The 26,831-nt window shown below is 56.4% G+C and overlaps 1 long non-coding RNA gene across 1 annotated transcript in view; it reads right to left on the reverse strand.

The window, feature by feature from the left end:
• Positions 1–25,893, reverse strand: part of LOC121009901 (uncharacterized) — a 125,865-nt gene extending 99,972 nt beyond the window's left edge. Inside the window, exon 1 of the long non-coding RNA XR_005780906.1 lies at positions 25,713–25,893. This is a non-coding gene — a long non-coding RNA (uncharacterized LOC121009901). The remainder of the gene's footprint in view (positions 1–25,712) is intronic.
• Positions 25,894–26,831: the final 938 nt, after the last annotated feature.

A 26,831-nucleotide genomic window follows, 5' to 3' on the forward strand; every position in this document is an offset into this window, starting at 1 on the left:
ACACGGTCAGCTGTTAGGACCGGGGTCCCCGCCTTTCTGGCTCAACCACGCCAGTCTCTCACTTGTCCCCTTGACCCTGACGCACCAGCCGCTGCTCAGCTGCAATGGCGTTCCCCATCCAGAATTAAGACGTGACAAGTGCTCCAGGTGGGTGCACACGGAAGAACCTTTTCCCTCCCCGGAAAGTGGGAGCTTACCCCACGGAACCAGGCGGTATCATGAGGATGAAGGGAATGAACCGCGCAAAGGAAAAACCAACCTGGATGTCAAGACGGTTTGCAGGGGAGAAAATACAGACAAGTCGCTGTGGTGAGTCAGATGAAGCTGGCTGGGAAAAACACTGGCAATCTGTCACTCCCCCCTGGCATGGTGCTGGGCAGCGGGATGGGGACGGGAGCAGGGAGTAGGCGTTGCAACAGGGGGCGGCTGTTACAGCCATGGCAGGTCGGGAAAACGCCATCACAAGAGTCCGGGGTCAGGCACTGTGAGAGGCTCATTCGTTAAAAGGAGGGGCTTAAACAGAATCTGAAAGAAAGAAACGATCGCTTGTGGCCTGTAACAATAAAAGTGACACCGCCTCCTTGCCTCCCGTATCCGCTAAGGGTTCACTCCCAGCACGTGCCCCTCCTGTGCCCAATTCTCCTTCCCCACACGGAGTAAGCGCCTCGCAAAGATGCTCCACACACGTGCTGAAATCCTGCCACGACTGATAAAGCAAAACACGGGAGAAAAACCGTCTTCCTTTCAAAACCCACCTAACTGGCTTCTTTACTGGCCTAGACTCCCCTGTGCAGCGTGCTAACCCCGCAGCCTAAACCAGCCACGCGAGCCACACAAGCCCCGTGGACACAGCGCTGAACGGAAAGACTGAGGCTGGCGTGTTCATTACAAGTGGGGAGTTTTGCTCATTGAAGTGCGGTGCGGCCAGAGGGAAACGGAGTCAAGGGCTGTTAATTGCCTCTGGTACCGCTAAGGGATTAGCCCTTGCCAGCGGCAGCTGCTTAAGACTAATTCCGCCCAGAGAGGAGGTGCGGCCTGCCCCGCACACCGAGATCGCCCTGCGTTTCCCAGGATTTGCGGCAGGAGCGGAGCCCACAGAACCCCTGCCTTGTGTTCATTAACTCAAGCCCTGCACAAACCGTCTCCCCCAATGAGAGGCGAGACTCCCTGGACCTCGCTTCAACCTCCGGAGCCACAGGGGAGGGGGTGGGGTCCTCCCCGGGGAAGGCCGCTTTCCTCACCTTTTCCTCCGGGTGCGCAGAGATACCGTCCCGTCACCTCTCTGTACCTTCCACATGTGCCCTGTGTGCTGGCGACACCTGTCGGGGGGGCCCCGTCCTGCTAGTAGAGCCGGCCATGGCGCGGGAACGGGGGCCACCCCAGGGGGAAGTAACGGCTTTGGGGCAGAGGCCCTGAGCTGCCTGGGCCCCCAGAGGTCTGGGGGGCTGCCCCCTGAGATGGGCCCCTGGTGGCTGAGCTGTGAACTGCAGCCAGCACTGGGGGGGGGGTGCCCAGGGGAGGGCAGAGGGCCCCCTCAGGGGGGAGAGGCCTTTCTCTCTCCTCCCACCGGGTTTTTATGAATACAGGGTCTCTATTTGAATTTCCTCATGTAAGCAAGTGAACAAGACAAAAATTCAAAACACCTGGTAGTTCGACACTTACTCATTAAAAGAAAAAATCCCGCTAATAAAGACGCGAGCAGAGAAGATGAAGTCCAGGTGATCCGCAGCTGCCGGCTCCCGCGACAAACCCGCGTCCCTTTCTTCTCTTCGGGGCGGGGATGGGAGGCTCCCCCAGCTTAAAGTCGGTTAATGCAGATTTTCATCATTGTTATCCTAAGCGGAGTCACTGCTGGCCTTGTAATAACATTTGCCCGGCGTCCCGCGTTGGGGGCTGTGCATATGGCGAGCACATTGTCGGTCGGAACCAGGAGTCTGGGGCGTCGTCGCCCGGACAAGGAGGGGATGCTCCGCGGGGCCCCACAGGGGGGACGGGACGGCCTCGCGGTCAGGGCTTCCTCCACGAGCCTCCTAGACCGCGGGCCTCGGGACCGGGACTGCCACCGCGTCTCAGGGAAGGGGTCTGCTTTCCCAGACAAAGCAGCTCCTCCTCCCTCGTGGGAATCCGAGTGTCGGCCTCGGGTCCGCACGGCTCGGGCTGTGCCTACAAGGATGGCGGGAAGTGCACCCGGGGCGACACGCTCCGTGGCGGCTTCTCCAAGCCTGTGGTTCTTCTCTCCCTGCTCCTCTCTGGAGAACAGGGTGAGAACTACTGCCTGAAGGCGCGAGGCGGGTGTAGACAGAGCAGGAGGAATGAGCGATGGAGCGTGGCTCCCTCCTGTCACCCCTCAGCCCCCTGAGGCCGGCACTGGCATGGCCCGCCTCACAGCCCAGAGAGTAGAGGCCGACAAAGACGGGGCGGTGGCAGAAAGAGAGCAGGTGCGTGAGCACCCGGGACCCTTCTGCTGTCCCCAACCAACAGCCCGCCAGCCAGGCGCTGAGCACAGTGACGTGGCGGCCACACACGTGCCTGCGATGTCACTGTTCTCGCGAGAACCTGGGCTTCCGAGTCCCCAGCTCCACAGTGGACATGAGGGTGGGGACGGCGACAGACTCGCTTTGGGCCATGCTTGCTGAGCCGGGGCGGGGGCACGGAGCTGGATGCCAGCGGGGCTGGGGGACGGCAACCACAGGCCACAACGTGAAGCCACGCATCTCTGGCGGGTGAGGGCGTTCTATGCTCACAGATCGCCAGCCCGTGGTTCTTGGTTGGTGACCACATCTGGGGTCGGGACCCCCTCGGAGGGCTCGATGCAGTCTGCAAACGGGGAGAAATGCCTGTGTACATCCAGGGACCCACTGACAGCCTCCCCCAGCCCCAGGGGACAAGGGAGGCGCGGCCAAGTGGCCGGGAATGCAGGGCTGGGGTTTAATCACCTGGTTCCCATCCCAGCTCGTAACTCACGTGCCGGGCTTCCTGCCCGCCTCACAGTCGCTGCTGGCACATCGAGATGAGACGGCCCAGGCAAACCGCAGGACGCATGCCTAGCGATCATCATTGTTGGTCTACCACTGTCACTGTTACGGGTGACACGCAAGCCATGGCATGCGGGCTCGCTCTCGTCGTGTGAGCTCCGCACGGGGCTCCGGCCAGGAGGCTCCATGGGTCCCGATGACCTGTGGCCGTCCACCCTCTTAGGGCAAACGGAGGCAAACCCCGCCTCCGCCTCGGGCCTCCCGCTCCCACATGCCCCTCCGCTGAACGGGAAGCCGGGCTGCCCGCCCACTCTTGTCGGCATTCAGGGCTTCTCCGCACGTGCCCCGGTAACCCGGCCAGCACTCGGTGTGCGGTAGGTTGTGGCTGTGAGCCGCCCTCAGCATGTCCCAGTGACGCAAGCCAGCTTGGGGTCACCAGGAGGCCAAGCTGTGTGAGCAAAATGCTCACCAGTTCCCCAGTTCGCTTCTCGCCTTGGGATCGTCTCCTTTGGAGGCAGGAGCCGCGGGGCAGCCGATGTGGCGGCTGGGAAACTGAGCAGAGCCTGGCTGGCGTGCGGTGGGCACGGCTCACAGATGCATCGTCGGTAGATTACGGGTCCCAGGGTTTAAAATGCACCGTGTCGCGTTCTCTACCAGCTGCGGGTGGAAAGACGGGGGATGAAATGAGAAGCAGCTTGAATCCGGGCCACGAAAGGTCCCAGGAGGGGCTCCTTCCCGCTGCCGTTTCTGGATGCTGGGGGCGGACGCATACCACTGTCCTCATTCACCGGCTTTCCGTCCAGGAGAAGCTGGGAATCGATGGGAGACTGGAGGGTTTGAAACGTGTTGTTTCCCTACTGGGAACCCTCCGAATAACTTGAGGCCAATTCACCCATCAGACGAGAAGCAAGCAGGCTTGTATCCGGCCTTTGGCGGGCCGCGTGCGGGGCCGGGTCCAGGGAGGGCTGGAGTGGGCTCCCTCCGGTTGCCTCTGTTTTATTCTGGATCGGGGATCAGTGGTCCCTGTGGGGCTGGCATCTTCAAGGTGTGGATTCTGGAGCCAGGCTGCCTGGGTGTGGGGGCCGGCTCCGCACCTCCCTGCTGTGTGTCCTCAAGAAATCAGCTGACCTCTCTGTATCTCAGGTCCTTCATACGTAAGGCGAGGCTTTCTGAAAGCCCCTTGCCCTGTGGTTATGAAGATAACAGGGGTGGGTGCACCGACCGGGTGCCAGCCAGAGAAAGTAGGCCTTACGGGCATGCTCTGTGACGAAGTCTTATCACTACGCAGAGAGTCCCCACCATGAGCGGTGCTGGAGGGCTGCCCTAATGTGATCCCAGTTTCCTTGTGGGACAGAAAGAGCCCCAAGTAGGAGGAGGCAAAACCAGGAAGAGGAATTCATGGGAAAATATCCTAGGTCTTTCTGTGTAACTGGGTGCATCTGATCTAATCGGGCTGTTCCGCCTCCGGAGGCCCTGGGGCCCTGACGCAGGAAATGCGCTCTCCCTCCAGGCAAGCCCCCCCGGGCCGCTCTCTGCCTGGGCTGGTATCCCCTCCTGACCTCCGGCGTTCCCACTCCTCTGGGATGTTCCAGTCTGCCTCGTTTGGGGTCCCCTGAGACAAGGATGCTAGCACGAGGTGTCGATTGGGGACGTGACCCCAGGAGCACAGTAGGGTGGTGGGCAAGCAGGGAGGTGACCCAGAGAAAGGAAAGGGCCAGCTGGGGAGGGGACTGGGGTGTCCTATCAAGCGAGTTAGTCTGGGAAACGGCGTAGAGCACAGGCCTGAGAGTTCTCCCACCCGAGGAGAACAAGCTCAAGTTTTTATATGGCAGCTCTCACGGTCGTCGGCTGGGGCTGCTCCTGGGGCGTTAACTCCCCGCGCCTCTGGCCGGCCACGCGTGCAGGCAGGACAGACCTGGTGCCGGGAGCTGGAAGAGGTTGGAGCGAGGGCAGGGCCTAACGCATCCGCCGGGAGGCCATGCAAGAAAGACGTTCTGGAATCCTGCAGCCTACCTTGGCTTCTTCCTCTGCTTTTACTCCTTTCGTGTCTTACGGCCCGGCGTCTAAAGGGAAACATGCTGTTGCCCTGCGATGGTGTTTCCTACTTGCTGTCCCGGGGGGTCTCGTGGCCTGTGTCCACGCTGCATTCTCTTAAAGACGGGAATGTGGTTTCCCAGACGCTCAGAAGATGGGACACAAAGTAGGGACATAGACATACTCATGTGTTTCTTGTGTCCCTTTGGGCCACCGCACAATATTGCAAAATTCACTCCTTCCTCTTCCTAGAGGAAAGTCGTCAGCCGACCAGCAGCCACGTCTACGGCACAATGATGGCACGTGGAGCCCGGAGCCCTCTGGTTGTGCAGAAACGCACGTAAAGGAGTGGAGCTGTTCTGAAGTTAGTGTTGATGACCATACCGTGTACGTTTGGTTCCAACAGTTCTTTTGAGACTGAACCACAGAAATTCTGGGCTCCTGAGGGCTCCCATCAGCAACCAGTAAAGGCCATCGAATGAATTAATGGCTGTGAGTCGGACTAGAACATGCCTGGAGACCCTCCGGTCTGGGGCTCCGCTGCCTACCTGCCCTCTGAAATTTCTAGGTAAGAGGTAACATGCCCGGTTGCGTTTGAATTTCAGGTTAAAAATGGATACCTTTTCTTTTTTTTGTATAATTATACCCCAAATACTACGTGGGACCCAGGGATACTCACTTTGCTAAAGGTGACAACCCAGCTGTAGGACCGGTGCCGGTCACAGAATTTAAATCGAGCAAACAAGCCACGAGACAATAAGGGGTGGTGGGGAGTGGGGAAAGTTGAAGACGGGTGAGCACAGGTCCCAAATACATTTCAAAAAAAAAGAGGGACACCTGGGGGGCTCTGTGGGTTGAGCGTCCGACTTCGGCTCAGGTCGTGATCTCACGGTCTGTGGGTTCGAGCCCCGCGTCGGGCTCTGTGCTGACAGCTCGGAGCCTGGAGCCTGCTTCGGGTTCTGTGTCTCCCTCTTTCTCTGCCCCTCCCCTGCTCACACTCTGTCTGTCTGGCTCTCTCTCTCAAAAATAAATAAACTTATAAAAAAAGAAATAAATCACTTTGTGTGCAAAACAAAACACACCTTCTAAAATGACACTTTTATGTTAAGAAGCTGAATGCCGCAGGGGAGGCAGCGAGCCCAAGGGCCCCAGTAGGTTCAGGCCCAGATGGACCCAGAGCCCATGTTTCCTCACGCCCAGGCCAGCGTCCCTACCACTGTGTTACCCTGGGAGGCTGGGTGCACGCCAGCGTGTGGCCTCAGACACCAACCCACCTTCGAAAGGGCAAAGGGCAGGGGGTGAACAGCCCCGCAGGGTCAAATGCAGATTCTCAGAGCACGTTTTCTTTCCCGAACAGCGAAGGCATTTGCAGACGGACCTACAGAGGAGGCGGCCCCTGGTCTCTGTGGCTCCCGGCAGACGCCGTGCCTTTTCCCCTAACGCAAGCAGCTGGTACTGAGATCATTTTCTCGTTTTTGCCATCTGAGGTTGCACCTGACAGAGGCATTGCAGTAGCGACAATTAGGCAACGAGACCCAACACCTTGGAAAAGCTCCGTCCCTGCCAGGGTCCCGGTTTTGTCATCGGAGAAGGAGAGGGCTGGGCAGGTCACCTGTGAGGCCTGCTGGTCTCTGACGAGGACGACCCGTGCCTTGGGAGGGTCCCCGTGCGTGGCCGTGGCCGGGGGTACATACTGACCGCATTCCCCTCCACCCTCCGCGATGGCCGGTGTGCACACGAAGGTGCACGCGTCCTTCCAGCGGGAGGAGCAGGGGGAGGGGGGCGGCTGAGCTGAGCCCCGGCGGGAGGGCTCCCAGCCCAGCGACGAGCGGCCGTGCCCCCGGAGCGGGTGGCCAGCACCCACAGCACCCCCCAGAACCCGGCTGTCACCGTCGGCTCCCGCTCTGCACACGCGTCTGACGACCTGCCAGGCTGTCGGCGAGTGAGCTTGGGCTACAGAGCCTACTCTGAAAAGCTCTTTTGGTGACAGTTCAGCGCATACCCACATTCTTCCAGAGACTGAACAGTAACCAAGTCCTCTGAGCCGCGTGTCTGCGTGGGGCTTCGGCGCCTGTGGTGACTGGGGAGCAGAGTCCCCAGCTCTGAAGGCGATTCTCTGCTTTGTCGTGGGTGCGGGTGGGTTGGCCCAGCCCCTGCGGGACACAGATGCTCTCGCAGAAAGAGATACCAGGTTTGGTTGCTGCCAGCTGTCCCACAGGGCCCCTGGGTGACCGGGTCACTTGATTCAGATGCCTGTCTCAGAAAGGGCCACCAAATGACCCACGTGTGGGAGGCCACAGACAAGGGCGGCCTCCAGGCTGGTCTTCCCTCCCACGTCAGACCTGGGCCTTCTCTCCTGAGATGGGGGGGTCTTTTCCCCACCCCTGCCCTTGGGAAGGGGTGCGGATATTCCCCTCCTGCCAACAAGGCACCCCAAATATGCCATGCATGCACCCGAGAGCCTCAGCCTCCACCTCCTGCCCTCCTGACCTCCTCAGCAGGGAGCTGGGACCCAGAGGGGCACGAACACGGAAGGTTACATGGAAAGCTGGAGAAGAGGTGAGGATTCCCGACTCCCAGGAAGGATGACATCCAAGCAGCCTAGAACCTCAGAACAGTAAAGGCCCTTAGAGGTGATAAAGTCATCCCAGCCCATTTGAAAGATGGGGAAACGGGGCTGGGAGAGGGCTGGACCTCCCAGGGAAGCAGTTTGGCTTGGTGATGGAGTCAGAAGCTCTGCAGGAGGACCCGGTTCCCTGTGAGACCTGGCAGAAAAGGAAAACACAGCCTTGCTGGAACAAACTGAGCCTGAAGCCCACCCAGGATCCAGAAACATCTCTAGATTTTTCAGTTATGTGAGTCAATATATTCCCCTTATTGTCTAAGCCAGTTTGGATATCTGCTACCTGTACCCTAACTAATTCACAGAATTGCTATTCTAAGGCCACACAGCGCCAGAGCTCAGCATCCTTAGCCTTCTAGCTAAATGAGATGAATGTATGAAAAGCCTCACAGGCAGCATTTAACACATTCAGGCACTCCATAAAAATTAATAGTTTTGCCTTCCTTCCTTCCTTCTTTACTGTATTCAAAGCAATTTCAACCGCACCATCAGAAATTAGATTTCCAGACCGCTCACGGATAAACATAGTCATTAGTCTGGACTGTTTGGGGCTTTTTCAAGTAATTGCATGCCTTGGGAAATATTAATACAATGCCTTTATTTCTCCCTTGAGGCCGGCTACACGACACACTAACCCACTTGGAATGCGGGAAGGCTCTTGAACGCTAGCTACAGGCTTGAGTTTAGAACTGGGAGCTGGTTATGTTCAGCTCAGATTTTAAGACTTGCTTTTCCACGTTGCACGTGCAGCTGGGGACTCGCGGAGCAAAGGCAGGGAGTCCGGCCGCTTTTCTCTTAGGTGGGCAGACAGCTCCCCCCCCCCCCACAGGGTGCTTCAGGGAGCCAGGCGTGTCCCCCCCCCCCCGCCCCCGCGGCTCTCACACGCGGCTACCCGAGCGCACTCCCTGCGTCGCGGGGGGCCCTGTGGAGCTCAGCACAGTCACGAACCAGGATGGGAAAGACAATCGAGTTTCTAGCCCAAGTACAGGTTTGGCTTCCGTCACAGACGCAGGTGACAAAGGGCAGTAGCATTAGTGGCACCCGTGGGACCTCCAGCCTGTAGAAATGAGGTATTTTCAGATCACATCCCAGGTGTTAACGGGTATCTCGCAATTTTGTAGGTGCACACTTGAGCTTACGGTGGCTCCGACTGGAGCCGACCGCTATTGAACGCGTGGGTAAGGAAAGACAGGAGTCACCATATCACCGATGTTTACATGCTCTTGGCCCTAACGTGCTGGTCGCTGTTTCTATTATCGGGGCCCCAAATGTCCATTTCCCCGACAGTGTCCCCCGGTGGACTATAAACTCCTTGGTGACAAGGACCCTGTGTGCTCCATCCGTGTTTCTAGCATCGCGCACCGGGTTGCGAATCCAGCGGGGAACCTACCACCCAGTGGCTCACGTGCATAAGGGTGATGTTCGGCACTTTTTCTGACGCTCCTCTCCCCGGAAAGGCAGAGACGCAGGTCTGTCTCCCTTTCTCGAGACGCCGAGGCCTGCTCTTACACACGGACCACAGCCACACCTCCTCCCGCAAGCGGGGTTTGCCTGCTCGATCGTACTTTTCGAAAATCAACCCCACGTATACACGCGTGTGCGTGCACACGCGCACACTCACGCACATACGTACACACACAGGCACGTGCACGCAAACGTAGGCACACGCACACAGAAATCAGCCAGAAGCCGCCTCCTTCCTGCTCCAACTCCCACCTCACCTCCGAGAATATTTATGATTTTTAATTAATGGGGACCACGACTAATTAGGCTCCTCACCCACGCCCCGAGGCCCTGAGGCGCGGTGACGGTTAGCACTTCATATCTCTGAGCAGTGAGGCCTCACATGCCACACCAATGAGCTCACGGGGGACTGGGCGCCATCCCTGCCGCCTGGGAGAGCGCTGTCTTTCAAAGCAGATTAAAAGAAAACAAGAACGTGGCCCATCCCCAGCTCGAGAAGCATGGAATTCTGCACTTCACCGAAGTAGGAATGTGGCCCATTAATTACTATTTGTCGTCAATTAATTGCTCTGTGAAATACGGCCCCTGGCTGAGCACCCCCGCGTCACCCCCAGCAGCGAGAGGTGACTGTCGTGTGCTGATGAGCGGATTGCACCCTCCTGACACGAAGGGGTGCCTCAGAGCTGCCTCCGGAGAGGGGAGCAGGGGGGCCCACAGACGGTTTGGGGCATTTTTCGGGAAGGGGGAGAAAAGATCCAGGAGCGCATTTCCTGAACTCAGCGAGCACAAGGTTAAGTGAGGGGCACGGTTCATCCAGGGGACCAGGCCGGTTGATTACATGCAGGTCTTGGGAGTCAGGCAGAGTTTGTTCTGGGACAGTAAGAGCCCTGACAATCTGGACACGTGGACACTAAGGGCTGGCATGATCGGGTGAGGTGACTGGACAGGAACCCTAGTCCCTGCAGTCGGTTAAGGGACAGCCACAGGCAAGATGTTTACTCACGATGTAGAGGGAGGAGCGGAGGGTGGGGGGGGCGGGTAGGAGGCCAGGATTTCATTCTTGTGGTCAGCGCCCACGGGCCCACTCACCAGCCCAGGGCCTTGGGCAGTGACTTAGCAGGTCTGTGTCTCAGCTTCCTCCTCTGCAGAACCCAAATGCCGATGAGAGGTGCCTGGCTCCCCGCAAACGCATTCACGCGCACATCTACAACAAGCCAGGGCTCGCACGGGGAACACGAGGATGCGTTGTTTATATCAGGGGTGTGCTTGCTTTGTGCCGTAGGGGCCGAGGTGAACACTGGGGTTTAAAATCCACAGAAGCGCTTAGGCCATGCAAACTCTGTGCCGGGCCTGTGCTAACCGGGGTATGGACGTGACTGCACCTGATCCTTCCCAGATAGTGCCAGGTACACACGTCCATTTCACAAGCAAGGCAGCTAAGGTTAGTGAGTGACAGAGCCAGAATTCGAACTCGGGGCCCGCTGGTTCCAAATGCTGACACTGGGGCTGACTGCCCAATGGTTCAGGGACCTTAACTATCAAGACAAGAGCGTCCTGGGGGAACTTTTGATGGAAGGACAACAGACAGAGGGTGAAGTGTAGAAACCAGAAGTTCTATCTGTGTTGTCATTACCCATCCCGAGCACTAGACCTTGTCCAGACCCCAGAAGCTGCCCTGTGCCCCCTCCCAGCGGCTACCCCCATGGAGGAGGGAGACGGTTCTGGCCGTGGACGAGCCATCCGCACACGGCTCCGATAACACCCCCCAATCCCATCCAGCCTGCTCGATGCATTGGTCTGCAAGGCCCACCCGGCCTGAATGGTGGCTCAGACGCGGTCACACTGATCCTCAGACACCAGCATGTCAGCATCCCCACTGCCCCCCAAATTACTGAGGACTCCAAACAGCTTCGTTCACGTATTTTGTTTCGCTCTATGAGTATTTACCGAAATACCAAACAAAACAGAAATCTAGAAATGCACTCGCTTGTTGGTTCACTTGGAATGATAATACAGTCACTCGTGTCACTACGACCGATATGTTTTTAACGAAAAATAACTACATGTTCCAAACGAAGGGAGTGGCTTTGTTTCGCCTTTCTACAAATCTCTTTGTGTCTCACTTAACGGAGGAGAGCTGGCGGCTTGCATCTGCTCCTTCATTCTGTCTGTGTCAGTGTCATGTCATGTAACTTCTGGAATTCTCCTCCAGAAGATCATGTGACGAGAGGAAAAGCAAATAGCATCTTGGTGACATTACAGATATTGCTTTGATCTCTCAGATCCCCTGAAAGAGGCTCGGGGACCCTGGCGGTCCCTGGACATCCCTCGGAGAGTGGCTGCTGGATACTGTTCCAGCGTGGGAGTGCATCACCCTTTCTCCAGGCTCATGTTGATGGGCCTGGGGGCTGTTCCTAGTTTTTGGCTATGATGAGTGCATTTGCTATGGACATTTTTGTATATGACTTTGGGTACACACACAAATAGACATGCATGCACACACATGCACACACATACACAGACATGCACACACAGGCATACATACATGCACACACGTGTGCTCACACATGTATACTCACAGGTGCTCACACACACATACACCTGCACACACGTGCATGCACACAAATACACATGCGCACACATATGCATGCACAGCACACATATATATACACATATAGGCATACAACGCACGCACACATGCCCATGCACACCTATACACAGGCATGCATACAAAAGTATACACACACACACATGCACACATATACACATGCGCACACATGCACGCACATACATGCACACACAACAAGCACACATATAGGCATTCAATGCACATGCACGCATGCACACATGCCCATGCACAAATATACACATGTGCACACACATGCACACACAGGAGCACACATGCACACGTCTACACACAAATACACGTGTACACTTACGGGTGCACAGCACACACACACATATACATATAGGCAAGCAATGCGCACATGCCATAGACACATATACACACTTATGTGCATGCACACCTATACGCAGGCATGCACACACAGGCATACGTCATATACACACATGCATACACATACACACGCACACATGCACACACATACACATGCGCACGCACACATATACATATGCACACACATATACACACAACATGCACACACATATACACACACGTGCACACACACATACACACACACATATAGACATGCAATGCACACACATGCATGCACACATGCCTGTGCACACTAGTACACACACATAGGTGTGTACACACACATGTACATGCGTGCACACATGCTCACAGGCGGTTCTGTCGAGTACGTACCCAGAAGTGGAATTAGGTGCATGCACGCGCGCACGCACGCGCGCGCGCACACACACACACACACACACGGCAGTTTCGTCAGGTACGTACACAGAAGCGGAATTAGTGCACCACAGGGAAGCTGTGTATTTAGGTTTATTTATTTATTTTTTTCAACGTTTATTTATTTATTTTTTGGGACAGAGAGAGACAGAGCATGAACGGGGGAGGGGCAGGGAGAGAGGGAGACACAGAATCGGAAGCAGGCTCCAGGCTCTGAGCCATCAGCCCAGAGCCCGACGCAGGGCTCGAACTCACGGACCGCAAGATCGTGACCTGGCTGAAGTCGGACGCTTAACTGACTGCGCCACCCAGGCGCCCCAAGTTTAATCGATCTGTTTTCCAAGCTGTTTTCCAGCAGGGCTGTTCCAAGTGGACCACAGCAGCAGCAGCAGCAGCAGCAGCGAGTGAGGGTCTGGCTCCTCTTTCTCCGTTTCCACGAAAGTGACGGACCCCATCTCGGCACAGAGAGTCGCCAGGAGGGGAAGAAAATCGAGGAACCCGGAACTTTTCAAAACCTTCTACTCTGAAATGATTTTAGACTTTCAAAGAGTCGCAAGGCTAGGACACAGAGTTTCTGAACGCACCTCGCCCACTAGCGATGGCGCCGTCCCCGACCCAGGGACATCTGTCAGCCGTGAGAGACCACCAGAGCCACCACAGTAGTGCCCAAGAGACAGCCTGCGCTTGGATTTCCCGGTTGGGTTCCTTCCTTCGGCTCTGGCCCCAGGCCCCCATCCAGGGTCCCACAGCACGTTTGGCGCCATGTCACCTTAGGCTCCCCCGTCTGTGACAGCTTCTCGGACTTTCCTTCTCAAGAGTCTGATCGGTTTGAGCCAGACCTCGAATTGGGTTTGGCTAATGTCTGCTCAAGGTCAGAGCAGTGCCGTGCCCTCGCCCCATCCTACCAGGGGGCGCACGCTGCCCACACAGCTGTCTCGGGCGATGGCAGCCCTGGTCACTTAGGCGGGTGACGGCCAGCATCCTCTGTGGGAAGGTCCCCGTTTCTCCCCTCCTGTACTCTGGTCAGAAGGGAGTCACTGCGTCCAGCCGCCTTCAGCCGTACCCCCGCGGGGGGCAGTACTGGAGAGCGCACGGGCATAGGCCAACAGCACCCCGCACCAGGAAGTCTTTCCAGGGAGAGATTCCGAGGCGCTGCAGCCATTCCGCTCCTCCAGAGCTCCGCCCACTAACGTCAGCCTCCAACCCTGGATCCCGCCACAGTGACTGTTACTAATGGCGACTTCTCCTCGCCCTCATTCCTTGTACATTTATTATGTGGAACTCTTCCGCAAGGACGATTTATCCCTTCCCCATACCTGTTTATATCAGGATGGGCTCATGGGTATTTATTTCATCATTTGGGTAATAGCCTAACTCTCCGGTTACTTATCTTGTTGTTCAAAGTGTCCCGGGCTGGCCACTGGAAGATCTTCTCGATTAGCTCTTGTGTCCTTTTGGCGTGGCCCATCCCTTTGATTTCTCTTTGTTTTAATACCTTCTCGCTTCCCGGCACCACAAGACACTCAAGGCTCTTGTTGTATCGAATCAACATCCCAAGGAGTTTGAACCAGGTTTCTTTCCAGCCTTCTTTACGCTTCCATTGATTTCGTGCAAGTGGGGAATGCTGTCTAGGATATTCTGATTTCCGAAGGGAAATGTGGAATGTTTTGTTCCACAACATGCTGAGTGTGTGTCTGATGCTGGATCTTTGCAAGACAACCAAGCGTCTGTTTTCTGGGCGATGTTCTTTCCTGATGATGCTTATTTATAAAGGACCCACGACTGGAGATTGCTACATGGTGAACACACCCTGTGATGGGGGACCTGTAACCCTGGGGCCGGCAAGGGGGTGGCGGGGTGGGGGCGGCGGCGGTGGCTGAGTGTGCAGGCATTCCCGCCAGTGTGTGATTGATGTGTGTTGACCAGGTCACTGCCTCGGCGACAGCCACGCAATCTTGCTGTTTTCCTCATTGGGCTCTCAAATACGAGCGCCTAGGGATTCCACTCACTAAACTGTCTCTACACCATGCTCAACGTAGTCGCCACGTCGCATGGATGTTTTTTTTGTTTGTTTGTTTTTGTTTAAAAATTTTTTTTTCAACGTTTATTTATTTTTGGGACAGAGAGAGACAGAGCATGAACGGGGGAGGGGCAGAGAGAGAGGGAGACACAGAATCGGAAACAGGCTCCAGGCTCCGAGCCATCAGCCCGGAGCCTGACGCGGGGCTCGAACTCACGGACCGCGAGATCGTGACCTGGCTGAAGTCGGACGCTCAACCGACTGCGCCACCCAGGCGCCCCTCGCATGGATGTTTTAATAAATAAGGGGCGCCCGGGGGGGCTAGGTCAGTTGAGAGTCCAACTTCAGCTCAGGTCATGATCTCGCGGTCCGTGAGTTGGAGCCCCGCGTCGGGCTCTGTGCTGATGGCTCAGAGCCTGGAGCCTGCTTTGGATTCTGTGTCTCCCTCTCTCTCTGCCCCCCCCAAGCCCAACTCCCCCCTCCCCCCCCCCCCCCCCCTCTCTCTCTGAAATAAATAAAAACATTTTAAAATTAAAAAAAGTCATCGATGATGATTTGGACCCATGCTGTTGCTCGAGACACGTAGAAACAGTTGGGGCTGATGACGGAGCAGTGGATTCCCGGCATGGCAGCCCACAGCCGTTTTCTGCAGGGGCTGAAGGTGTCTGATTTCCTTTCTGACCAGCGGTAATGGGGCTCCTGTGGCCACCCGTTTGGTTCCCTCCAGAGCCCCACATGTCGGTGCTCTTTGACATCTTTTCCACAAAGTGAACGGTGGGACTTGGGCCTGTGGGTCACCTCTCATGTGGAGAGGAGTTAGCAACTTGCAAACACATCTGGCCTCCCTCCTGGAGAAAGGCGCTGACATCCGAGGGGCCGGACCCCAGAGGCAGAATAGCATTTCAATGTTGGTTGCCGTGGTGTTTGGGCAGGAAAGGGACTAGAAAGGGTGCCTCCCCGGGTGAGGGTATCTTCTGATACGATCGGCCCATGTGAACCTCACCTCCTGCAGTTCTCTGGCTCAGGAGCCGTGCATTTGTCAGGAGCTGTGATGGGGCCCCCCACCTTGCAGGGGCGACATATGGCTGAGGAATTCGCATCGCCGGGAGCCTGCCTTGGGAGCTCTCTGCTCCCGGATTCATTACTTAAACTGACCTCAAGGCGCCTGTGTGGGGCAACCGTATTGCACTGATGCTGAGGCCACTGGAAATAAGACTTTATGGAGACAAAGAATCATTATTACAATTTTCTTTCTTTTAAAAGGCTGGAGCCCAGCAAAAGTCTTTTAGTTATCTGAGTGAGTCCCGCTGAAGAGTAATGTGGAGTAACCTCAGGATAGGGAACAGAGAGACACAGGATCTTTCCGGCGGGAAGGTTTTTGCAGGCTAAGCCCCTCTCTGGCTAAAGAAGTTGGAAAGAAAATAACTATTATTTATTGAGTGCTTTCAAAGGGCTGGCATGGGCTAAGCTCTTTGTACACTTGAACCGTATGAAGCCTGCCTGTGCTACGTGTAAAAACAGGTCAAAAGTCAGTGATCGCCTGTGGTCCAAACTAAGAAATTCATTTCTTACAGGTCTGTGATAGTTGGAGACATACCTATTGTGCAGGTGAATACACCGATCCTCAGAGTCCTGTAACTTGGCCTCGGTCCCACAGCTGATGATGGCAGAACTGGGACTTAAAGCTGCATCTACACAACTCCAAGGTGCACACTCGGAGATGTCGTCAGGTGGTACTTCTAATGTTTGTGCAGTGCTTACAATGGGTCTTGACACAAGGTGGCTGCTATGAAGCCAGGTTCAATAAGAACAAATTATGAAAATACTTTGTACTCTTTGCACGCATGAACACACAGACACTGAATTAGACACACATCAGATCCTAGTCCATTATTTTGCATGAAATCTTCCATATTTGGCGGTTTGGGATTTGCCAAAAAGCCTCCTCGCCCCCAGTCTTGCTAGAAACCACCCCTGGGCCCCAGACAACACCGCCTCACCCGTCAGAGCACAGAGTCCCCGGGGCTTCCGGTGTGCCGAGCCCGCCCACAGCCCCCAGTCGGATTATAAAGTTCCTTTGGAAAACACCACGTGGGCAGAGTTTTCTTTTGCACCACAAGATTATAAAAAATGTAGAAACGGAGGTTTCCAGGGAGAGGGTCCGGCCCAAGAGAGCATCTCCTGGGGGCAGGAGGCAGGTCACAAAAGAGCCGGACGCCCCAAGGCAGCTGTGTGGCCGTGGGTCTCGGCGCATTTCTCTGTGCTGTGGGGGTTGGGCCAGACCTTTAACATTCTCTTTTAGATACAGGAGCCTCTGAGATTACACAGTCTCACCATGAAACGGCACATTCCCACGGAGGCGGACCCCATTCGAGATGCCCGCCAGCCTCTACCCAAAACGACTTGGTTTCTATTTATCTACGTTTCGAATAGGCAACACACGCACCCAGAGCAGAGCGTACAAGGCACAAAACAGCCTTCAGTGACAAACTGTCGCCCAGCCACCCAGTTTCCCTTTGAGGAGACGGACGCAGCCCCCACTTTCTGGGGCTCCTTGCAAAGTGAGCCCGCACACATAAAAGCAGCTGATAACGCTCGGGTGTACGTGCTGCGTGCGGCCCGGACGGGGCCAGAGGGTACCCCAGCCGTCTGCACTTAACCACCTTCCTGGGGATGCTCCTGCCTGTCTTAAAGAGACACCCGTGCCCGCGTCCCCCTCACACTCTGTCTGGAACCCGAGCCCCGCTCCAAGGACCGAGGCCGGTGAAGGGCTCAGACCCCACGGGACCTCCCCACGTCCCAGAGAAGGAGCTGGTAGACAGGGCCGCAGCATCTTTGATTGTGTTTGTCTAGAGCGCTTACCTGTGGCCCCGCCTGGACCTGGAAAAGGAGGAGGAAAGAACAGTGTGTCCCTCGCACTCACTGCTAGCGAGACAAACGCACCTTGCCTTTGCACTTGGAATAAATGTGACGCTTCTGCCTGCAGCCCACATGCCCTCTGGGGTCTGGTCCTGTCCACCTGCGTGGCCTGACCCTGACCCCCCACCTCTGCCCGGCCCCGGGGCCTTTTTGGTGCTCCTCCACCACCACCCCCCCAGCTCCTTTCCAGCCGCGGGTTTCCAAAAATGCTGGCCACTCACTCTTCCAGTGTGATTCACAGAAGTGGCTCACAGTTGCCATTCAGGCATCACCCCCGTGTCGCCACCTCAGGGAAGCCACCCCCGCCTGCTGGGCCCGAACGAGCTAGCACAACTGAGGAACTGAAATTTAATTGTTTGATCTTCATCTATTTAGATGTAGGTGGCCACCATGGCTGCCAGGCCGTAGCTGTTGAGCCTCACCAGGATGATGGCATAGTTGTTCATGGCCCGGATACTGCAGTCAGAGGCCTGGGTTCCAGTCCCATCTGTGACCGTGACCAGACTCCCTGAGGGCCTTGTACCTCAGTTTCCCCGTCCGTTGAGCGGCATCTAGCATCCATCATCTCATAGATGATTTTGAGGACAGCACGGATACACAAAGCTGGAATACACAATCACTCCAGAGGGAGCCTGGCCACGGACACCGTATAAAATGTCAGCCACCATCTTGGATTACCTCGGAGGGATGGTGGCCGTGACTCCACCGCGGGGCTATTCATTTCCGGTTGGGGGCTTCAAGACTCCAATGCCCCAAGTGAGAGTGGACTTGAGGCACGACGAAGGCTCGGTGAGAGAAGGTGTTTGGAGGTTTATCACACCTTGCTGTCAGCGAATAACCGTGGGTGCTCGCGAGGTGATGCACTCGGGTCCCAGGGCTCCCGGGTGTCGTCCGCGTCGCGTGCGTCGGGGGCCTGGTCTGTGCGTCTGTTGTGCTCACCATCTCCAGGAACATCTTCGGAGCAGTGGGCTTGGGCTGCAGGTAAGGAAGGACTCTCGGGAGGAGGGGCTCGCCGGACCAACCTTGCGCGTTGGTCCAGGGTGTGGGTTCACGTGGGACGTCGGGACCAGAGCAGAGCGTCTTCCGTGTGAGTTCTCTCTTCTCGGGGATCCGGAGGAGCGGGCGCGTCGGCCACGGCTCTGCCCCTCTCCCACCCCGCTTCCTCCCATCTGAATCCTCCTTTGTTCCGCGTGGTCCCCTTCCCCACCCCCGGACAGACACGAGGAAGCCCGGGTCTGGACGCAGCAGAAAATTTCCCGGATTGCAACGGCGTCACACTTTCCCCTCCCAAGCCAGGCTGAAGAGAAGGACACTGTGAGTCACAGCCCTGCCTGTCCCTGACCAGGCTGGCCAAGGGCCCTCCCTTGTGTGAAAAGCCAAGGAGGCAGCTTCAGACTTTCCTGCCACATCACCGGCCCCCATGTCTGCCCTGCGTCCACAGATCGCTGGAGGCTCAGCCAGTGAGGGCTCTGCATTCCCACGTTCGTTCCTCAGGGCAGCCCCGGGAGACGCGGCCACTGTCACTGAAACTGTAAACAGATGAGATAAACAACTTGCCTAGGGTCCTCGCCTAGGGAGCCGAGGGGGCAGGACACCATCCATGCACCCCTCCTGAACATCGCCCGGAGCCCCCCACCCCCCACCCCGTTCCGGCCAGCTCCGCTTCTGGGGGCGGCGCATGCAGCGGGGGCAGGATTTCGTGGGGGGGCAGAATTTAGGAAGGGCTCAGCCGGGTGGTTCTCGCTAGGGGCCCTCCTCTGGATGCCGTCAAATGTCCACAGCTGGCGGACGGGCGCCCAAGATGTCACACGCACACGGCGTCACCTGGAACCTCGGCAGGGCTGTGCTTGGGAGCCTGAACACGGCCCGTCCGTGCGGCCGGGACTCTGTGCTGCGTGGGGGGCGCCTCCCACGGGGGAGTGTCCCCGGAGACCCAGGAGGAAGCACCAGCTCCCCTGTGACCTATTCTCGTGAACCACAGGTCACTCCTGCAGCCGACCGCTGGTCAGGCGCGGCACCCAGGCCAGCCCAGGCTCAGGAGCAGGGGGACCGGCATAGCAAGCGCCGCTCTGTGGGAGGAGCGTGCGGGAGGGAGGCACGCCATGGCCAAGTCTGTCTGAAAAGGAAGACGACGGGGCACCTCGGGGGTAGTCGATCAGGCGTCCGACTCTTGGTGTTGGCTCAGGTCATTTTGTCACGGTGGTGAGACCGACTCCCGCATTGAGCTCTGTGCTGACAGCATGGAGCCTGCTTGGGATTCTCTCTCTCTCTCTCTCTCTCTCTCTCTCTCTCTCTGCCCACTCCCCACTCATGTGCTCTCTCTCAAATTTAAAAACTTAAAAAAAAAAAGGAAGATGGAATGTGCCAGCGTGTCCCCCTCCTCAGGACATTTTGCATTTTCAGCGTGATCTGTCGTCGTCAGGTGAAAACTAATTCCTTTGGAAATACCGCCTGGCCCCCACTGCCCTGCCCCCCGGCTGCGGTTGCCCCTGGCCCTCTCGCCCTTTCCTGCGGTGTGTGGGAGGGCACAGCCCTCTGCCCGGAGCTCTGCCACACCCTCCCACAGGATCAGAGCGTTCTCCAGAATTCCTGTGATGAGCAAGGGTAATGAAGAGAATACCTAACATTTCTGGGAGATTTTTTAATGGAAACAGCCAAGGGCTGAGAACTTTATACTGTATCCTCTCATTTAATTCTCCGTGAAGCGACATTTCCAGTCTGGGAGGCTGAATGATGGGCCCGAGATGATCTAATTGATAAGCGGGGGGTAAGTGTGGCTTTGTAAGGGGATTTATTGCAAGGGCTTGGGAACTGGCTCCCGTAACTGTGAGGACTGGCTAAGCTAGTCTGGGGTTCACCGGACGGGTGGACAGGAAGTGGCTTCTGAGAGCCGTAAGTGCCCGGGCCAGAGTGGCGTCATCCATGCGTGGCGGGACCCCCTCTCCCTCTCTCCACCTGTCTGTCTCTGTCTCTGTGCGTCTCTCTCTGTCTCAGCCTAAGTCCTTCTTTGAAGGCATCTGACGCCTGCCACACGGCTGGGAGTCAGTGCAGGTTTAAGAGCACGCCTGTGTCACCCGAAGCGCTGTTGCAGGGCCCGGGAGCACCCCCCGGACGCCCACCTGTGCCCGGGTCACACCACCAGGCTGCACGTGGGCTTTTCTACACCCTTGTCCGGTGGGTCTGTTATTCCCCTTTACAGAAGACGGGACAGACTCGAGAAAGCCAAGAGGAACCTGACTTCACAGACACTTCCCTCAGGAAGCAAAGGTGCGGGTGGTCTCAGGGCGGGTCCGGGCTGCTCCCGGAGGCGAGCGCCGGGGTCATCAACACGGTGGCGCCCCAAGCCCCCAGCCCTAGCTCCCCCCCACGCAGCGTCCTCTCAGCGCGGGAGCTGACCGTGGCCGGCTCCTCTCTGCACCTGGCACGCGTTGGTACGGCCACGAGTAAGGAGGTCCTGCCGGCTTTTGAACTCCACCAAAGCACGGTGTTGGCGCATCTGTTTTTGTGACTGGCTCCTTTCGCTCAGCGCTAGCTTCTGTGTTCACCAGCTTCACTCTCATAAGACGGTGCCACTGCCATCGCCTCGTGTTACTGTTCCAGCTCGGGGCACTTAGACACAATGCTGCTGGGACACACCTAGGAACCGAGGGACCCAGTCACAGGATGAGCCCAGCTTCCACATCTGGACAGTTCCAAACCGCTTCTCCAAGAGCCACCCTGGTCAGCGTATCTCCATCTCTGTGCTGCAGTCAGCCTCCGTGTCACGTCTACCCGTCGGTCCAATTTGTGTCCTCAGACCCAGAGACCCTTCCGTCCCCACCCTCCTCCCCGACAGATGGCAGAGCGTCCGGAGCGTAACAGGTGTGCGACAAGACATCTGCTGCATGCACTGACGGAGGACTTCAGTTTGAAAGGAGTGTGTCCATTCTCTTGAAATGGATGTTCAAATTCTTTCAGCCAGAGCCCCGCTACCGAGCGAGGTATCTTCGTGTAAATTCGGTAAGATAACACCTCCTCTGGGTGGGCAAGTTGCAGAAAGTCACCCCATTCCAGAAGCAGCGGTCCCAGGCTGGCGTCGGCCCCCCCTGGCCCGGCGCCCTGGTCAAGTACCCACCTGGGTACAGCCCTGAGCAGAGGCCCCACAGTCACCTGCTCCGTGTGATCTCCGGGCTCATTCCGTTCATCAACGTTCCTCATTCAAACAGCAACACCTAGAAGTACCGTAATGCTCAAAATCTTCCCAGTTCCCAAGAAAGCAAGTTTTCTAAACCACGGGTACAGGGACACGGAGTTTAAAAATCATACGAGACTTTCGTTCATCTGTGTGCTTTAAGGAAATGACAGCCGTGGACAAGTCCAGCCAAGGACGTCCCTGACCCTGCACTTAAGGCTGAGCTTAATTCTAAACCCCGGCACCCCCTTCTGGCTTCTGTTCTGGAGGCTCCGGCCAGCTTCCCAGGCTGGCCGCACAGCGACACACAGCTCCACGAAGACCCGTTCCCCCCAGGGCCCCCCGCTGCAGGCCCTGGCACGCCATTTCCAGAAGACAGGGTTTGACCCAGCAGCTGGCAGTTAACCGGCTCGGTTCACCCAGCTTGCAGCATAGCGCAGTCGACACCCGTAGGCAGCCCTTGGGCTGGCGGGGCCACGCAGAGTCGACGGGCATGAGTGGAACTGCTTAGCGGACAAGGGTCGCCCTGGGCAGCCTGAGGCGTGCCAGCGCTGGGACGGCCTTTCACTGCTGCAGAGTGCAGGCTCGTGACGAGGTCTGGGCTGCCCTCCCATGCCTCCTACCAAATTATTTCTTTTATTATGCTCATTTTATTGATGATGTCATGACATGGCCCATCAACCCTTAATTAAAACCATGGCTGCAACGTTCGCTCCCTTTAAACCGTGACAAGCCAGGGCTTTGGAGCGGCCCCTTCCGAGTCACAGATGCTTGGGAGAAACAGTCGTGGGTTTCCAGAAGGAATCGAGAGGTTCTCAGAGGTGCTGGGGCAGGAGGGACTCGGGGCATTAGGTGCTGGATGGGTCCCTCAGAACGCACACGTTCTTGGAAACAGAGTCATTGCAGATGTTATTAGTTAGGATGAGGTCACACGGGGGCAGGGCGGACCCTAATCGAATATGACTGGGGTCCATATGGGGGGGGCTGCTGGGGAGGACAGAGACACAGAGACGGGGATGGACGGCCCTGCCGACACCTCGATTCCCGGCTTCCGGAACGTGAGACTGCGAGCGTGTGTTGTCTCAGACGGCGGGTTTGTGCTGCTCGCAAACTAACACATTGGCTCAGGGCTCCCCGAAGCCGTGGGGGGTCCAGGTCTCACCAGGATGTCTGTGGCTTGGTGACAAGCTGGCAGCGATGGTTACGACACGTGGGCTCAAAGGGTTCCAGGGTGTGTGCAGGTGTGAGCACGCCTGCACGTGTGAGAGACGAGCACACGTGTGCATGAGTGTGTGCACACCTGTGTGTGACAGTGTGCAGGTGAGCGTGTACGAGAGGGTGTGTGTAAGACAGATGAGTGTGTCTGTCCGTGTGTAGGCATGTGAATGTGTGAGTGTGAGTGTGAGACAGACGTGTGTGATTGCTGTGCATGTATGTGTGTGTGCACATCTGTGTGTATGTGTGCGACAGTATGTAGGTGTGTGTGTGTGTGAGACAGATGTGTGAGTGTGTACGAATGAGTGTATGTCTGTGTGAGACAGATGAGTGTGTGTGACAGTGTGTGTCTGTGAGAGATATGTGTGTGTGTGTGTGTGAGAGATGGGCAATGTGTGCGAGTGTATGCAGGAGTGTGTGTGAGACCAGCACATGTGTGTGACAGACACGTGTGTGTGCGTGTGTGTAGGTGAGTGTGTGTGCATGTCTGTGTGTATGTGTGTGAGACGTGTGTACAAGAGTGTAAGAGTGTGTGTGAGAACGCACACAGTTGTCCCCCATGAGGAAAGCGACACGGGCCACGACCTTGTTTCACAAACATGAGGTTTACCCTCGTCTTTCTGGGCCCCTCATGGTTGTTTTTCATTTTAAAGGTTTCTCATCGAAGAGTCTTTTTTTCCTTCCCGTTGTCTTTTTTGTCACTGTGGTAAAATATCCACACCATAAAATTTGCCTTTTTGACTATAAGGGTGTGCGATCCAGGGGCATCACGCACATTCGCCGCTGGCGCTCCCCTCCGCAGCCCCCCACACCCGCCACCCGCTCCCCCTGGGCCCGCGGGCCAAGAGGCACCAGGGAGGAGTGCTCCGACCCGGGGCCACATCTCCGTCTGGGAGCGGTCGCGCCTCAGACCCTCGCTCCAGCCCAGACTTCAGGACAGTCCCGGGCGGCGAACTCAGCCTCACCCACGACGTGTTCACCGCATCCGAGGTCGGAGGGCACGGCGCGGGACTTAGAGCAACCCTCGGCTCACAATTCCACAGACAACTGCGCACCGTGCGGGCTGAAAGGCCAGCCAGGGCAGAAGCCAGCCTCCACGTACGTCTGCTAAAGTGTCGTTCTGTTCTGTTTTGTTTTTTAAGAAAAGCATAAACAATGTAAAAAGCGTGTCTCACGCCTGGTAAAATTCTCGTCACTTTGCTTAGTGACATGAATCCAGTGAGAGCAGCTTTCAAGGACGCCAGCGCGCTTAATGACTTAAGATAAATGGAGCCAGTTTAGGGAAGAAGGAAAATTGGATGTTTTAAACACCAAAACCCCCCAAATTCTTGTCCCAGGAAATCAGTGACCCCTGTGGACGGGCAGCTGGAAAACAGGGTCACTCTCAGCGGGGGAATGAGAACAAGGTCTCTATTACAAAGAAAGCATGGGCGTAAGGGAATACCAATTGGTAACAATTAGAGACGGATCAGATAGGTGGGGGAAAGTTCAGATCCCCTCTGGGGTATATTTATATATCCTCCCCAGAGCAGAAGGCTCGTTAACCTGTGACTGGCTATCGGCTTCCCCCATCAGTGACCTGCTCCAGTCTCTCTGCAAGGAATTTCAACTGTGCATGACTTTACTCAACATCATTTGTGACTCTGTCACAGGGGACGCATTTTCCCCGACCCTCGGAAGCATTGCAAACGCGTGGCCCCCAGGACCCAGGCGGACGCTGTGCACTCGTGAAGCGGCTAAGGAGCAGGCAATAGGGGGTGGTGGGGTCTGCGGCAAACTGAGAGCCCAGACCTTGCCTGAAGCGACAGTCATGGCTGAGCTCCGGACCCTCATTTCTAGACAGGAACACGGGCCCAGGGTGGCCAGATCTGCTGAGTTTATCAAAAGCCACAGGATACCAGCATTTATATGTGAAATGTCCCATTTTCAAAGCATCACGGGCCAAAAAAAGAACAAAAAAAGGAGAAGCATCCTGCTGCCGTTGAAGGTTCTGTTCTAAAGTCACAGGAAATGAAGTGATTTCTCTCTATGCATGGACCACAGCCCCTCTTCCCCCCATGAAGGGTGGCCTTCGGTGCTGGGCAAAATACAGACGTGTGGCCTGCCCAGTGGTGCCTTCTAGCTGGGCCCAAGAGCGTCCAACCGCTACACCTTTGCCTGGTCTGTGCCTCATTCCAGGAGGCCGTCCCTGACCCTTGCCAAATGTAAGTGGAGTTCAAGGTCACCAGGGAGGTGGTCTTCCTGATTTGTGAGGAGCCTGTCCATGGCTGTGTGAGTAGGGTTCGGGCCCGGCTGCCAGCCGGCCCACCCGCCAAAGAGCTCAGCATTCCCTCGTCTGGCCCTTCCCCGTGGTGGCTTCCCTCATTCACGAACGAGGAGGTGACCCCTGCCCTTTGTGTGCCAGACGATACGGTTGTTAACTTTCTGAGGTTGACGCCTTCGACCTAAAGCACCGTTCTCGGCACAGACTCAACTGGCGAAGCTGATACAGGGGTGATGCTCCGACCGTGGGAGCATTTATGAAGCTCCTGCTGAGATCACTGGCCCTCAAACTCGGGCACCTCCGTGAAATCCCCTTAGCCGACCAGCACACCCCCCTCAAGATGTCTCTTTGTTTCTGCTCATTTGATACTCGGGACCAAAACAAAGTCAATTAGAGATGACCCCTTGAGGTCAGGGACCACATTTCAGCACCTCCAACAGCATATGGTTCAGGGAACGTTGGTGATGGGGCCTCCACTCTCAGAGTGACCAGGGTCACCAGCCTGGAGCTCTCGTGAGGTGGGAACTGTCAGTCGGCTGCCTGGTTATTGAGCTAACGGGCTCTCCCTCCAGAGAGGCCCGAACCCGGAACCCACACGGGTGCAGAAGGGGCAGGACTAGGGCAGGGTCCTCTCGCCACAGAAAAAGACTGCACTCACCAGAGTTGTCCCCTCAGCTCCGGGATGGAAACATCTTCCACTGAGTACGGGCTCCAGCCACTTCCTGATGCATCAGCGCGTGTGATGTGATTCACGTGAGCAAACAGCACGAACCCAAGTAACGGGACCGGCCTCGGCGTTCAGAAGTTAATCCGCGTAAGCCGCAGCGGTTGATAACCATGACGTTCTGGAAATCAGACACCGTAGATCATCACACAGCGATGTCAAGCGGCAGGTTGTGGCCTGACCTCTCCCCAGTCCCTGGGTTCAAATCCCACAGGCTGACTCTTGTTCTAGATTTTTTTTTTTTTCACTTTGTGGTGGCACACAGTCTAACCTCCACTTTGCCTCGTCCCCTTAAGGCCAGGGTCACCTTTCAGCAAGACAGAGGACACACTGCAAGTGGCTGGTATTTATTTTTCTGTTGTCGTTTCCAGTTTACTTCGCAACACTTGATCTTAAAGGAAGGAACGAACAGTACTTAACTCTTTCCAGGTTTTTTTTTTTTTTTTCCCCCAGAGAAAACACCAGTCAGGGTAAGAGAGTCAGGAGTGTGAAGTGCGGAGTAACATGCTTTTTTAATGTTTATTTACTTTTGGGACAGAGAGAGACAGAGCATGAACGGGGGAGGGGCCGAGAGAGAGGGAGACACAGAATCGGAAGCAGGCTCCAGGCTCTGAGCCGTCAGCCCAGAGCCCGACGCGGGGCTCGAACTCCCGGACCGCGAGATCGTGACCTGAGCTGAAGTCGGACGCTTAACCGACTGAGCCACCCAGGCGCCCCTGTAACATGCTTTTTTAAAAGACAGATTACACCCATCCTCGGGCACGTGACACGAAAACCGTGCAGCTAAAGCAAACAAAACAGGACAGCAATGTCCCATCTCTTTGGCTGTGGGGATAACGGATCTAGGTCAGCCGGCTCTGCAGGCGTGCCTCGTGGCCACTTTGCATAAAGCAAATCTCGCCTGCCTCCTTTGCCTTCTCTTCTCCCCACCAACTTCAAAAGCTCGAGGGAATCCTCTCCCAGAAGGGGTAAAATTCCCAGAGTGACAGATCCAAAGGACAAAAGCTGCTTGAGGTCGAAGGCAAAAAGAAAACAGTCTCTCATCTGATTAAT

The sequence above is a fragment of the Herpailurus yagouaroundi genome, unplaced genomic scaffold, assembly GCF_014898765.1.
Source record: "Herpailurus yagouaroundi ecotype Mexico unplaced genomic scaffold, PumYag 190, whole genome shotgun sequence".
NCBI classification, from domain to species: Eukaryota; Metazoa; Chordata; class Mammalia; order Carnivora; family Felidae; genus Herpailurus; species Herpailurus yagouaroundi.